We start from the raw sequence: 14,739 nt of genomic DNA on the forward strand, positions 1-14,739 counted from the left end.
TAGTCAATGAAGCAGAAATAGACATTTTTCTGGAATTCTCTCGCTTTCTCCATTATCCAGCGAATGTTGGCGATTTGATCTCTAGTTCCTCTGCCTCTTCGAAACCCAGCTTGTACTTCCGGTAGTTCTCGGTTCACGTACTGCTGAAGCCTAGCTTGTAGGATTTTGAGCATCACCTTGCTGGCATGTGAAATGATGAGCACAATTGTGCAGTAGTTTGAACACTCTTTGGCATTGCCCTTCTTTGGAATTGGAATGGAAACTGACCTTTTCCAGTCTTGTGGCCATGGTTGAGTGTTCCAAATTTGTTGGCATATTGAGTGCAGCACTTTAACAGCATCATCTTGTAGGATTACGACAATGGAACCAATTACCTGGGGAGGTGGTGGGCTCTCCCACACTGGAGGCCTTCAAGACGAGGCTGGACAGCCATTTGTCAGGGATGCTCTGACTTGGATTCCTGCACTGAGCAGGGGGTTGGACTCGATGGCCTTGTAGGCCCCTTCCAGCCCTACTATTCTATGATTCTATGATTCTATGATTTTAAATAGCTCAGCTGGAATACTGTCATCTCCACTAGCTTTGTTGTTAGTAATGCTTCCTAAGGCCCACTTGACTTCACCCTCTAGGATGTCCGGCTCAAGTTCAGTGACTGCACTATCATGGCTATCAGGGACATTCAGATCTTTTCTGTATAGTTCTTCTGTGTATTCTTTCCACCTCTTCTTAATCTCATCTGCTTCTGTGAGGTCCCTGCCTTCTTTGTCCTTTATCATGCCCGTCTTTGCACAAAACGTTCCCTTGAGATCTCCAATTTTCTTGAACAGATCTCTAGTCTTTCCCATTCTATTGTTTTCCTCGATGTCTTTGCATTGTTCATTTAAGAAGGCCTTCTTGTCTCTCCTTGCTATTCTCTGGAACTCTGCATTCAGTTGGATATATCTTCCCCTTTCTCCCTTGCTTTTCCCTTCCCTTCTTTCCTCAGCTACTTGTAAAGCCTCCTCAGACAGCCACTTTGCTTTCTTGCATTTCTTTTTCTTTGAGATGGATTGAGTTGCTGCCTCCTGAACAATGTTACAGACCTCCATCCATAGTTCCTCAGGCAGTCTGTCTATCAGGTCTAATCCCTTAAATCTATTCCTCAACTCCACTGTATATTCATAGGGATATGATTTAGGTCATACCTGGACGGTTTAGTGTTTTCCCTACGTTCTTCAATTTAAGCTGAAATTTTGCATGATGATCTGAGCCACAGTCAGCTCCAGGTCTTGTTTTCACTGACTGTATAGAGCTTCTCCATCTTTGGCTGCAAAGGACATAATCAATTTGATTTCGATATTGACCATCTGGTGATGTCCATGTGTAGAGTCGCCTCTTGTGCTGTTGGAAAAGAGTGTTTGCTATGATCAGCGTGTTCTCTTGGCAAAACTCTATTAGCCTTTGTCCTGCTTCATTTTGTACACCAAGGCCATGCCTGCCCGTTATCCCGGTGATTTCTTGACTTCCTATTTTAGCATTCCAATCCCCTATGATGAAGAGGACATCTTTTTTTGGTGTTAGTTCTAGAAGGTGTTGTAGGTCTTCATAGAACCGATCAACCTCAGCTTCTTTGGCCTCAGTGGTTGGGGCATAGACTTGAATTACTGTGATGCTGAATGGTTTGCCTTGGATTCGTGCTGAGATCATTCTATTGTTTGTGAGATTGTACCCCAGTACTGCTTTTCCCACCCTTTTGTTGACTACTAGTGCTACTCCATTTCTTCTAGGGGATTCTTGCCCACAGTAGTAGATATGATGGTCACCTGAATTAAATTCGCCCATGCCTGTCCATTTTAGTTCACTGATGTTGATGTTCTGTCTTGCCATCTCATGTTTGACCACCTCCAGCTTACCTTGATTCATTGATCTTACATTCCAGGTTCCTAAACAATATTGTTCTTTACAGCATCGGACATTCTTTCCACCACCACCAGACACATCCACAGCTGAGTGTCCTTTCTGCTTTGGCCCAGCCACTTCACTCTTTCTGGCGCTACTTGGAAATTCCCTCTGCTCTTCCCCAGTAGTATACTGGACACCTTCCGACCTGAGGGGCTCATCTTCCGGCGTCATCTCTTTTAGCCTTGTGATACGTTCCATGGGGTTTTCTTGGCAAGAATACTGGAGTGGGTTGCCATTTCCTTCTGCGATGGACCACATTTTGTCAGAACTCTCTGCCATGACCTATCCATCTTGGGTGGCCCTGCACGGCATAGCTTATGGCTTCACTGAGTTACGCAAGCCCCTTCACCACAACAAGGCAGTGATCCATGAAGGGGTCATCTTACGGTACCTGGGTAATTTGCAAAATGTAATTTTAAAAGGCCTAATAAAACTGCAGCCAAAAAAAAGGGGAGATACAAAAAATAGGCCACAATACCACCTGTCTTTATAATCCAATTTAAAATGCCAGGGCAAACAAACAGGTTTTGATCTGGCACTGGAAAGAATATAATGTTAGCGCCTGTTGCACCACGAGGAACGTGTTTTGCAATCGGGGTGCCAAGTCTGAAAAGGTCCCGTTTGCCCCATTATGTATTTGGAGAATAACCCCGCCCTGAAGATACTAAGGCCCAGGCAGGCTGATAGAGGGAGAGGCAGTCCTTCAGATATTTGGGTCCTAAGCTGTTTAGGACACAATTCTATGCATGTTTAGACACCCTTGCTATGTGGACTGCAAAGCTATGTGCTGGTTATGGAAATCTGCTCATAGTGGCTGAAGATATAGTGCAAGCTTGAACCGCACAGACATATTGGACACATAAATTCATTAAAATTGTTTTAAAAGCAAAATAACCCTTAGGTGCACACCCCTAGGGTTCCCTTCGCATGCATGCCGAGTTTCAGGTGTCTATGTGTCACAGTCTTGGAGCTATGGTGCTGTCAGACAGACAGACACACGTCCCCTTTTGTTATTGTAGAGAACTTGCTCCAGCAGCTACACTGTTCAGGTGGCCCCCAAATCCAGCCCCTCTCTACGGAGCCCGTTCCTAGCTTGCTTCAAGAGAAACTTCCAAATGCTGGGTAAAACCCAACATAAGTCTTACTTAGAGTATACCCACTGAAATAAATGGGATAGAAGTTAGTCATGACTAACTGACGTCCCGTTCATTTCAACGGCTCTACTCTAAGTAGGACTTATGTTGGGTTTTACGTGCTGTAAAGACATATGCATGCTCACGCACACTGTTTATGTGGGATGAGGGAGGGAGCGTGTCCATGTATAAATGGTGCAACTGAAGGATACAATTTGCAGATTATAGGTATATATGTATATGTATGTGTGTGTGTGTGTGTGTGTGTGTGTGTATATATATGTATATATGTATATATGTATATGTGTATATATATATACACACACACACACACAGTGCATGGTTTATTACCATTCTAATCCTTATGTTTCTTGCTTGCAAAATTGTGCCTCTAATTAAAACACACAGACGCATGCACAAAACACTGCAGGATTAAAAAGTGGCCAGGCTGCTAATACTGCCAACTGATTAATCCCTCTGAGAAAGAAATCTTGCTAGCCTCCTTTTGAAAGCTCACTCTCTGCTCCCAAGAAGCCTTCATACAAATGCAGGGCAAAACCGCAAAATCCAGCCCACCACCCAGCAGGGCTGGCACCGATCCTCCACCTCTGTATCTTGAATGCCTGGTAGAAGCAACCAGAAGAGGGGTGGCGTGGGGGGGGGGCTAAGGGAAGAGAAAGGGGGGGACCCCACACAGCTTTACTTGACCTACTTTGAGTGGAGAGTGCTTGGATTTTATATAACGGGGGGGGGGGCTGTTTGTTGAAAAGCAGGAATATGAATGCACCCGCAGGGGTTCCCAGGATGTGACACCCACAGAGGTCTATACTAGGGGAGGGGGTTGGAGGGACAGGCTGAATGTAGCATGCATTCTAGAACAACAGCAGAACAGCAGGAGCTTTCCAGAGGTGCCCCCAGCCCCTGGGGAAAGAAGCATCGATGCTCTCCCACCTGTACAGGAATGATGCTACTAATGCACACAGACGCGCCTCCATACACCCCTTGCCAACTGCACTATACGAACATACAAAGGGCCCACTGTGGCAGGCCAAAAGACTATTTAGCCCAGTGCTGTCAAGGGCCCGCACCCCACAGGGAGCCGCTGGCAAGACCCCCCTGGAGTCGCTCCACCTCCTCTTCGCCCGGGCAACCTGCTTGCTCACCTGCGTCTCGCCTGGCCCGGACCACGGCGGTGGCGAGCAGGAGGTGCTGCAGCCTCCCCGCTCACCAGCTCTGCCTGCCAAGCAAGCGAGGGGTAACAGTCAGGGCCGGCGTCAAGGGTCGGGCACTTGCGTGGTCGGGCACTTGCACAGGGCCCACGCCCCAGCAGGGCTCGCCCACAAGAGCCCCCTGGACTTGCTCCTGGCCTTCCCCGTTGCAACCGTCTTTTTCGCTCTGCCTGTCGAGCAAGCAAGCGGGAGCCATGATGAGGAAGAGGGGAAGGGGCAAGAACAGCTGGGGACCATGGGGGTGAGAAGGTGGCCTCACTGAGGGAGGGGGTCTTGCCCAACCCCAACCCCCAAACGGAGCCGGCGCTGATTTATCCCAGCATCCCTGTTGCTGCCGGCCCAGCTTTGCACTAAGCGATGCTTTGTTTTCCGTGAGTGTGACTGTGTGCAAGAGGTAGAAGAGTGTGTGTGTGTGGGGGGGGGGTGATGCAGAGAGACAGTGCAATGCAGTCCTGCAAGGCTGCAAATCCCTGTCTCTAGCTCTGCCCACCCCCAACTGCAACCACTCCGCCTTGCGTCAACTACCCATCGTAGGGAAAAGCATGGTCTGATCCAGCATGGCTCGTCTTATGTTCTTAAACCCTGAGCATCGCTTTTCTTCTTTGTTTACTCTTCTCCCTGCCAATGGAGATATTTCATTATGTGTGTGTGAGTGGGGGGGGGGGTCCGTCCGTCCCCCACCTGTTATTGCAGAAGCCTGCTTACTATTGCTTTCCACAGAGATGGAGGTCTTTCTCTTTCTTCTCCATCATAGCCTTGCAAAGTGTGTGTGTGTGTGTGTAAGAGAGAGAGAGAGAGAAAGCAAGCAAGCAAGCAAGCAAGCTGCCTGTGTGCATATTTAGCATAATACTCGCATGCACACTGTTCAAACCAGAGTGCCGAGAAGCACATATGGATAGGAAACACGCCAAAGGGTTAAGCCAAAATGAAAGAAATATCAATTGCAACAGGTTTCCCTCAAGGGGAGCGGCTGTGTGTGACCTTCTGTGTGTGCAGTTTTGGGGTGCAAGGCATACGAAATGCAAAATAGAGAATATATTCCTGATAGGACTGATTTTGGAGTGGTGGTGGGGGAAGTGTTCTAAGGCCGTGATATACACAAGCTTTTGTGTAATACTGGAGTGTTTGATCAGGTGTTGGACTTCTGTTGTTGTGATTTGCTTTGGAGGGGCGTTGTAGGTCGCTGATATTTGCAGGGCCTACCCCACCCAGCCTTTATGATCCTGTAAAGCAGGGGTGCAAAACTTGAGTAGTGGGTTCAAATCTAGCCCACCTCGGGTTCCAGTTTGGCCCTCTGAGGTTCCCCAAATGGCCACGCCCCTTCCCGTAGCCCCACCCCCTTTCCCCCAAGTACCACTCATGTGGTGGTTTCCTGGCTCTTTTCCAGTTTCTCCCCATCCTAAAAGGTCGACATGCCTCTCCAGGGGCTAAGTTACTGGCGGTAACTGCTTTGAGCTACAATACACTGGAATTTTTGATATTTTTCGCCCTGCCTCCTTTTGCCTTTGTGCCACCCACCACGGGAACGTGGCCCCTGAGAGGTTCTCCCAAATGGAATTTGGCCCGTGGGCCGAAAGGGGTTCTACACCCCTGCTCTACCAGCTGGCATCCACCCCCTGGTTGTCCTGCTTTCCCCGCCCCCGGCACCTTCTGAGATTTCCAAGGGCTAAGATGCCTTCTCTGACTGAGGTTCATCAGGTTTAAGGCTAACATCTGTTTGGGGTTCGCCCCCTCTGGTCTCTTGTCTTGGGGAATCTCCAGCTCTTGGCCAGATGCAGCCCACGGGAGATGGGGGCAGGGGTGTTCCCATCCGGCCTGCCAGTTCCTCTCCTGGGCCACGCCTCCTCTCCTCAAGCCCCACCCCCTCATGTCTTTAAGAATTAGTTTAACGATAGTTTCATACCAAGCTGAGAACTGGCACTTCAGAAGTCCATTATCTCCAGCAGGTGGATGCATTTATTTATATCCCTTTGGGCTAAATGGCAATTATTTAGAAATAAGGCTACACCTATGGAATACTAGCTCTTGCAGGCGCAATCAGCCCTCCCCAACCTTGCCTACCCTCCAGATGCATCAGACTACAAACTCATCGTCCACAGCCGGCATGACCAGTGGGTATGGGTGATGGGAATCGTAGTCCAACCATCTAGAGCATGGAATGCTGGGGCTATTTAATGAGCCTTAACGACTGGGTTCCTTCAAGGTAGCTTCTGTTTTGCAGCTTTGCTTTATTATTCAGAACCATGGAATCCTGCTGTATTTTTAGGGGAAGGGCCGCAGCTCTAGGGTAGAGGCCCTGCGCTGCATGCAGGAGGCCCCAGGTTCAATCTCCATGTGAGGCTGGATAAAAAGAGCCCTGCCCTGAAATCCTGGACAGCCACTGCCAGTCAGAGTTGACACTACTGTGCTAGATGGCCCAACTTTCTGACCCGGTTAGAAGGCTGCTTCCTGTGTTCCTAAATCAAGGCTAAGATGTCCCCTTTTAAGCCGCAGTCTTTAGCCCTCTTGACACCCGTCTCATGACCCAGTGCGGAGTAGTTGTGAGAGCGTCAGACTAGTTCTGGGGTGGCCTGGGTTCAGTTCCTTGCTCAGACATGAAGCTAACCTCAGGCCAGTCACTTCCTCTCAGCCTAACCTACCTCACAAGGACGTTGTGAGGATAAAACACAGATGGAGTGCACCCCAACTTTGGGGTGTTGTCAAAGCCACCCTTCTGCCTGCCTATGTTTTAATCAACCCCCTTCCTGTTTTATTTAACTTTGTCAGGACCCGAGTTCGTTCTGGTGCTCATACTGTGATAATTCTGCTGCCAGGGGCATAACATGGCGAGGTGCAAGGCATATGGCACACAGAGCAAGCAACATGCCAGAAAGAATTACAGCAGCTCTTTCATCAACTTTCCACTCTCTTTCCCTCCCCTGTAAAACTGAAACACTCCACAGCTGGGGCAAGAATAAATAATACAAGGAAACTATCCAATCCAACCTGAGCCTTTGAGATACGGTGGGTCTGTAAATGCGAATCTTCACTTAGGTGTTAGCAAGGCTCTAATCAGGCTTGAATATACTCTGTAGTTATTTTTTTCTTTTTTTAAAACTTTGATCAGATTCCTGGCCGAAAGGACTCTGAATTCTGCAACTTCTATAAATGTTGCCTGCCGTATGCAGTTTTGCACATAAATGCAAACACTGCATAATACGTCCCATTTCTGCCAGTCACAATAAATTATGCATTGGCATTGAAGCTCTACTGGCTTGTGTCTACCCCCTGGCAGTCCTGTTTTCCCCACCCCCTAGGAGCTTCTGAGATTTCACATACCTTCAAGCCTATTCACTACCTTAAGGTCTAGAAACTTGCTTTGTTTTGTTTAAATGAGAGCTGAAATTCTTCGAAGTTCTGTATGCATTACCAATTCTTGCGCTTTGTGAAATGTGGCTGCAGCATTGTAAAATCCACACTGCCCTGAAATTGTTAGCTGAGTTTAGGCACCATTTCAGAAAAAAACCACAACCTATATAAATCTGATTTTTCGAACTCGACTGTGAAAAAACAACCAACCAAGAGTCTTGCGGCACCTTAAAGACATGGGATTGGATCCAGGATCTGCTGCTAGCAGAAGGTCCCTGTACCAGATTTTTGGGGTCCCTGCTCCCCACACCCCATTAGCATTTCAGGGGACTGGAGGGGCTACTGTCAGAAGGAGGGGGAAGGGGAAGTCCAGTTGATCCAGCTTAAATTTGGATCCAACCCTAACAAAAAATTTAAGGCATAAGCTTTCATGGACCAGAGTCCATTTCATCAAATGTGTGGGATGTGATATTCAGTGGACAAGCAGATATCCACATGGTTGTTGTTGTTGTTGGGGATTGTAAGCAAGGAAATGAGAGGGAAATTTGGGGCAAAAAGCCTCCTGTGAAAGTGTTCTTGGAGAGGGGGAGACCAGCATACCAAAGTCTCGCTTTGCCATGAAGCTGTAGCTGTTTCCCATTTTATAGCAAGGGAACTGAGGCTGAAAAAAGAGAACTGCTCCTTGGAAGGATAGAGACTGAAGCTGAAGCTCAAATATTTTGGCCCCCTAATGCGAAGAGAAAACTCTCTGGAAAAGACCCTGATGCTGGGAAAGACTGAAGGCAAAAGGAGAAGGGGACGGCAGAGGATGAGATGGCTAGACAGCATCACCGATGCAATGAATATGGACTTCAGCACGCTCCGGGAGAGAGCGCAGGACAGGAAGGCCTGGCGTGCTCTGGTCCATGGGGTCACGAAGAGTCGGTCAGGACTGAACGACTGAACAACAACAAATGGATTCAAACTCAAGGGCTCACACTGGACAGCTGGCCTCTTAACTGCCACTTATTGGGCAGCCTCATAAAGAAGCCTGCAAAAGTTACTAGCCTGCCTGGGGCTGGCAGAGGAGGGGCAAAGAACCACAGCTGGGCCTAAGACCATTGCTGAGCAGGAGGCGACTATCCTTTGGCAGCCAGCTTGGTTTCTATGCTGGGCCCAGAGGAGCGGTGAAATGCTGCTGTCCTCCTCTCCCAGCTTCCTCACTCACCTGCATGTGATTTCTGATAGCCTATGGTGACCAGATCGTTACCTTGTCGTGGTGCTGGAGCTCGAGCACCTCAATGATGTCATGAGCTAAACCGTGAAAGGACACCCAAGACGGGAAGGTCATGGCAGAGAGGTCAGACTAAATACGATCCCTGGGGAAGGAAACGGCAACCCACCCCAGTATTCTTGCCATGAAAACTAAATGGATCAGTACAACCAGAGATATGTCGGTATACCATCGGAAGATGGTTAAAATGCTACTGGGGAGGAACATTTAAGTTCAACTGGCCCCAGATGTGATGACGCAGCTACCTCAAAGCCGAAAGGACGGCTAGAGGCCGATGGTGCTGGTGGTGAATGACGAATCCGATGTTCTAAAGATCAACACACCATAGGAACCTGGAATGTAAGATCTATGAGCCAGGGCAAATTGGATGTGGTTATTGGGGAGATGTCAAGATTAAATATAGACATTTTGGGTGTCAGTGAACTGAAATGGACTGGAACGGGCCACCTCACATCAAATGACCACCAGATCTACTACTGTGGACAAGAGGAGCACAGAAGAAGTGGAGTAGCCTTCATAATTAATAATAAAGTGGCTAAAGCAGTGCTTGGATACAATCCAAAAAATGACAGAATGATCTCAATTCGAATTCAGGGTAAGCCATTCAACATCACAGTGATCCAAATATACGCCCCAACCACAGATGCTGAAGCAGCAGAAATAGATCAGTTCTATGAGGATCTGCAGCACCTACTGGATAGTATGCCAAACAAAGATGTTGTTTTCATTACAGGAGACTGGAATGCTAAGGTGGGTAGTCAAACGACACCTGGAATTACAGGCAAGCATGGTCTGGGAGAACAAAATGAAGCGGGACGTGGGCTGATAGAATTTTGCCAAGACAACTCACTGTGCATAACAAACACTCTCTTCCAACAACCTAAGAGATGACTTCATACATGGACTTCACCAGATGGTCAACACCGAAATCAGATTGACTACATCCTTTGTAGCCAAAGGTGGCGGACATCTATGCAGTTGGTAAAAACAAGACCTGGAGCTGATTGTAGTTCAGATCACAAACTTCTTATTGCACAATTTAGAATCAGACTAAAGAGAATAGGGAAGACCCACAGAGCAGTTAGAGATGAGCTCACGAATATTCCTAATGAATACGCAGTGGAGGTGAAGGATAGATTTAAGGGACTAGATTTAGTAGATAGGGTCCTGGAAGAACTATGGACAGAAGTTCGCAACATTGTTCAGGAGGTAGCAACAAAAAACGTCCCAAAGAAAAAGAAAACCAAGAAGGCAAGATGGCTGTCTGCTGAGACACTGGAAGCAGCCCAAGAAAGAAGGAAAGCAAAAGGCAACAGTAATAGGGGGAGATATGCCCAATTAAATGCAAAATTCCAGAGGTTAGCCAGAAGACATAAGGAATTATTTTTAAACAAGCAATGCGCGGAAGCGGAAGAAGATAATAGAATAGGAAGGACAAGAGACCTCTTCCAGAAAATTAGAAACATCGGAGGTAAATTCCAGGCAAAAATGGGTATGATCAAAAACAAAGATGGCAAGGACCTAACTGAAGCAGAAGAGAGCAAGAAAAGGTGGCAAGAATATACGGAAGATCTGTATAGGAAGGATAATAATATCAGGGATAGATTTGACGGCGTGGTCAGTGAGCTGGAGCCAGACATCCTGAAGAGTGAGGTTGATGGGCCTTAAGAAGCAATGCTAATAACAAGGCAGCAGGAGATGACGGTATCCCAGCTGAACTGTTTAAAATCTTGCAAGATGATGCTGTCAAGGTGATGCATGCCATATGCCAGCAAATTTGGAAAACACAAGAATGGCCAACAGATTGGAAAAAAATCAACCTATATCCCCATACCAAAAAAGGGAAGCACCAAAGAATGTTCAAACTATCGAACAGTGGCACTTATTTCACATGCCAGTAAGGTAATGCTCAAGATCTTGCAAGGTAGACTCCAGCAATTCATGGAACGAGAATTGCCAGATGTACAAGCTGGGTTTAGAAAAGGCAGAGGAACTAGACACCAAATTGCCAATATCCGCTGGATAATGGAGAAAGCCAGGGAGTTTCAGAAAAACATCTATTTCTGCTGTATTGACTATTCTAAAGCCTTTGGCTGTGTGGATCATCACAAATTGTGGCAAGTTCTTGGTGATATGGGGATACCAAGTCATCTTGTCTGCCTCCTGAGGAATCTGTATAACGACCAAGTAGCAACGGTAAGAACAGACCACGGAACAACGGACTGGTTTAAGATTGGGAAAGGAGTACGGCAGGGTTGTATACTCTCACCCTACCTATTCAACCTATACGCAAAACACATCATGTGATGTGCTGGGCTTGAAGCCAAGGCTGGAGTTAAAATCGCTGGAAGAAACATTAACAATCTCAGATATGCAGATGATACCACTTTGATGGCTGAAAGTGAGGAGGAGCTGAGGAACCTCATAACGAAGGTGAAAGAAGAAAGTGTAAAAGCTGGGTTGCAGTTAAACCTCAAAAAAACCAAGATTATGGCAACCAGCTTGATTGAGAAATGGCAAATAGAGGGAGAAAAAAATGGAGGCAGTGACAGACTTTGTCTTTCTAGGCGCAAAGATTACTGCAGATGCTGACTGCGGCCAGGAAATCAGAAGACGTTTACTTCTTGGGAGGACAGCAATGACAAATCTTGATCAAATAGTGAAGAGCAGAGACATCACACTGACAACAAAGGTCCGGATAGTTAAAGCAATGGTATTCCCCGTAGTAACCTATGGCTGCGAGAGCTGGACCATAAGGAGGGCTGAGCGAAGGAAGATAGATGGTTTTGAAGTGTGGTGCTGGAGGAAAATTCTGAGAGTGCCTTGGACTGCAAGAAGATCAAACCAGTCCATACTCCAGGAAATGAAGCCAGACTGCTCACTTGAGGGAATGACATTAAAGGCAAAACTGCAGTACTTTGGCCACATAATGAGAAGACAGGATACCCTGGAGAAGATGCTGATGCTAGGGATAGTGGAAGGCCAAAGGAAGAGGGGCCGACCAAGGGCAGGATGGATGGATGATATTCTGGAGGTGACGGACTTGACCTTGGGGGAGCTGGGGGTGGCGACGGCCGACAGGAAGCTCTGGTGTGGGCTGGTCCATGAAGGCACGAAGAGTCGGAAGCGACTGACCAAATAAACAACAATGGTAACCAGGTGAGTGCTTAAATGAAAGGCTGTTTTAGGAGCTATTTGGTAAGGCCTTGAGGGGTCTCTGTATGTCATGAAGATCAGCCAACACAGGAGTCTGCTGGAAAAAAGCATCCTCTCTGAGTCAGTGCAGAGAAAAGTCCATCCCCAGGAACAGAAACCAGGTACAGCATCTAGTGTTAATATTTAGCACAATTCCTTCTATTTCCAATGCTCAAGGTGTGAGTGTCGTTGCTTATGTTGCCAAAACAGCACCACACCCGCACACTGGTGTAGTGGAGGCAGGGCTCGCAGAGACGCAGCCCCGGTGCTTTTTCATCAGCAGGGACTCTGATGTCATCTGCCACCCCCCTCAGAATTCCCTGTTCCCTCTGAGCTTAGCTGCGATCCTCACTGTTGCTGTGGGGGAATGAATTTTCCAAGCAACAATATATTGTTCCATGTCGGAAGGCAAAGTCTTTGGGATGACTTGGTCTGGAATGGGCAGTTAAGACCTATTCACTTTACCAAAGACGTGCTCCTGGTGGAGAGGAAAACGCCTAGAACTGGTGTGCTGATATGGATCGACACAGCTGCCTGAAATTTTTGGGCTGCCCTTGGAGACTGTCACAATAAGCTCCTGCATTTCCAAATTTACCACTACACCAGTGTGTGTGCGCGCGTGTGTGTGTTTCAATCCAGGTGGGTGTGTAGATGTTTCTGTTGGCAGGGGAAGGGGAAGACATAATGAAGGTGCTTAGGGAAGGCTAATGGGTAATGTTGGGGTGCTAAGGGAGTGTGCAAGGGGGCTGTTTAAATGAGAAGGGGTCTGTCCATGAGGGCTGAGTTGAGAGGGTGAAGCTTCCATAGAGTATCGTATTTTGACAAGCTAAAATGTTTGTAAGTGAGTGAGTGGGAGAAAAAGATTTTAACACCCCTGCATTTTTTTCTCAGACATCCAGTTGGAATACCCCCGCTTTACTCTCAGCTGCACTGATTTGGATCCCGGTCGAAGGCTGTATCTCTTATAAGGTTGTATAATCTTAGAAGGGGGCGTGGCTGTGACTGTCACGGAGGGACCCTGCACTTCTGAATTGCCGCTACATTACTGCGCACGCACAGTAGGGAGGTATCCGCAGATACGGGGAAGCCCCAATGTTTGCAGAGGTATGACAAATGAGGGGGGCTGTAAGTTGGGGGAGAGCCTGATGAGGACTGAATATGTTCAGTGGCCAAGAAATACTGATGGAGTGTCAGGGAGGGAACAAACCAGAAAACCAGGTGGGAGCGGCAACGGAATGGAGTGGAGTCGGCATGGCCGGCTAGCACATTGAACAGAAACACACCGTGCAGGTCTTGCTTGTTCTATAGACTGTATCAGGCCTGTTTGAACCTCTCTCCACCCAAGAACGGATTCACATTTGCAGGTAAGGGAACAAAACACACTGTAGATGGGGAGCTATCTCAGTCTTTCGCTGAGAAGCAAAATCAGAACTGTCTAATGTTACTTTCAAGTACAAAAGGACCCCATGCCCTTGAGGGCTGAGAATAAAAGCATAGCACACAACGGCCATACCTGGGGAAGGGGAAACCTGGTTGATTTGATTCCTGCCAAAAACCATGAGATCTGGAAGCCCACAGAGTTCCTTGAAGACCCAGTGTCAGCTGTCTGACTCATCCCTCAACAACTTGCAAGCTTGGGGGGGGGGGGGCAGGGAGGTAAGCTGCCCCAGGGAACTTGTCAAAGGACAGAGTCTAAACCCCTAAATCAAATTAACAAATAAAAATAAAACAGGCCGCACATAGGCTATGACTGTACAGTGCCTGATGATAGGAAAATTCTGTTTGAGGGGTCTGTGAAGGAAGCTGCTTCCACACGTGCAAAACCCTCGCCAGATGTTGTGTGTGAGAATTCAGGCTTGACTACCTTGCGAAACACACACGCGCACGCAGGGAAACATGCATCCAAAAGTGCCCAGACCATCTCCTTGGACTATTCTGACCTTCCTTGGATTTTGCTGTCCCCCAAATCATGAAGGGGGGTAGACAAAGAGCGGGGAGGGGATTCCCTTCCCCCCTCCCAATGATGGCTCTCTTTGTGGATTCAGCAAAGGTTTCTTCCTGCAACTGTAAAAGCATTCACCTGATGGTGGACCCTTCTTTTTTTAGCAACAACAACCTCCCCGCTCCTCCAAAGTCAATTCTTCCCATGCCAATATCAGTCACACACAATTGCAGACATGCCTAAGAGCAACCCTCTTTCTCTGGCCTACTGGATCCTTTTTCCCTTCCCTTCTTTCTCTCCATCTTGCAATCCTCTTTCGGCGTTTGGCAAATCTGGCTGAGCTCCTTTCCTGTGCGGAACAGACAGAAGCTCTTAGCCATTTTTATCCCTCCTTCGCTGGCGCACGCAGAGCTACATTGCAGGAAAAAAACATCCCCCCCCGCCGCTTCCAGCCCCCCCCCCACTCCCAAAAATGATGAGATCTAAGACGAAACCAGAGAATCTCACCTCATCTATCCGTCCCCCGTCAGCTCATCAAGATGGCAAGGGTGGTGAGAGAAGGGTGGGGGGAGGAAGAAAGAAAAGCTAGCCTGAAGATGCCCTGGCTGGAACTGCCTGCAGCTCTGCCAGCTTTTGCGAGACAGCTGTGATTCTGTCTGTCCCCCTTTTGCTAGGGGC

Source organism: Heloderma suspectum, chromosome W (assembly GCF_057233095.1).
Source record: "Heloderma suspectum isolate Gila_16-S chromosome W, 16-S_ref, whole genome shotgun sequence".
Classification (NCBI taxonomy): domain Eukaryota; kingdom Metazoa; phylum Chordata; class Lepidosauria; order Squamata; family Helodermatidae; genus Heloderma; species Heloderma suspectum.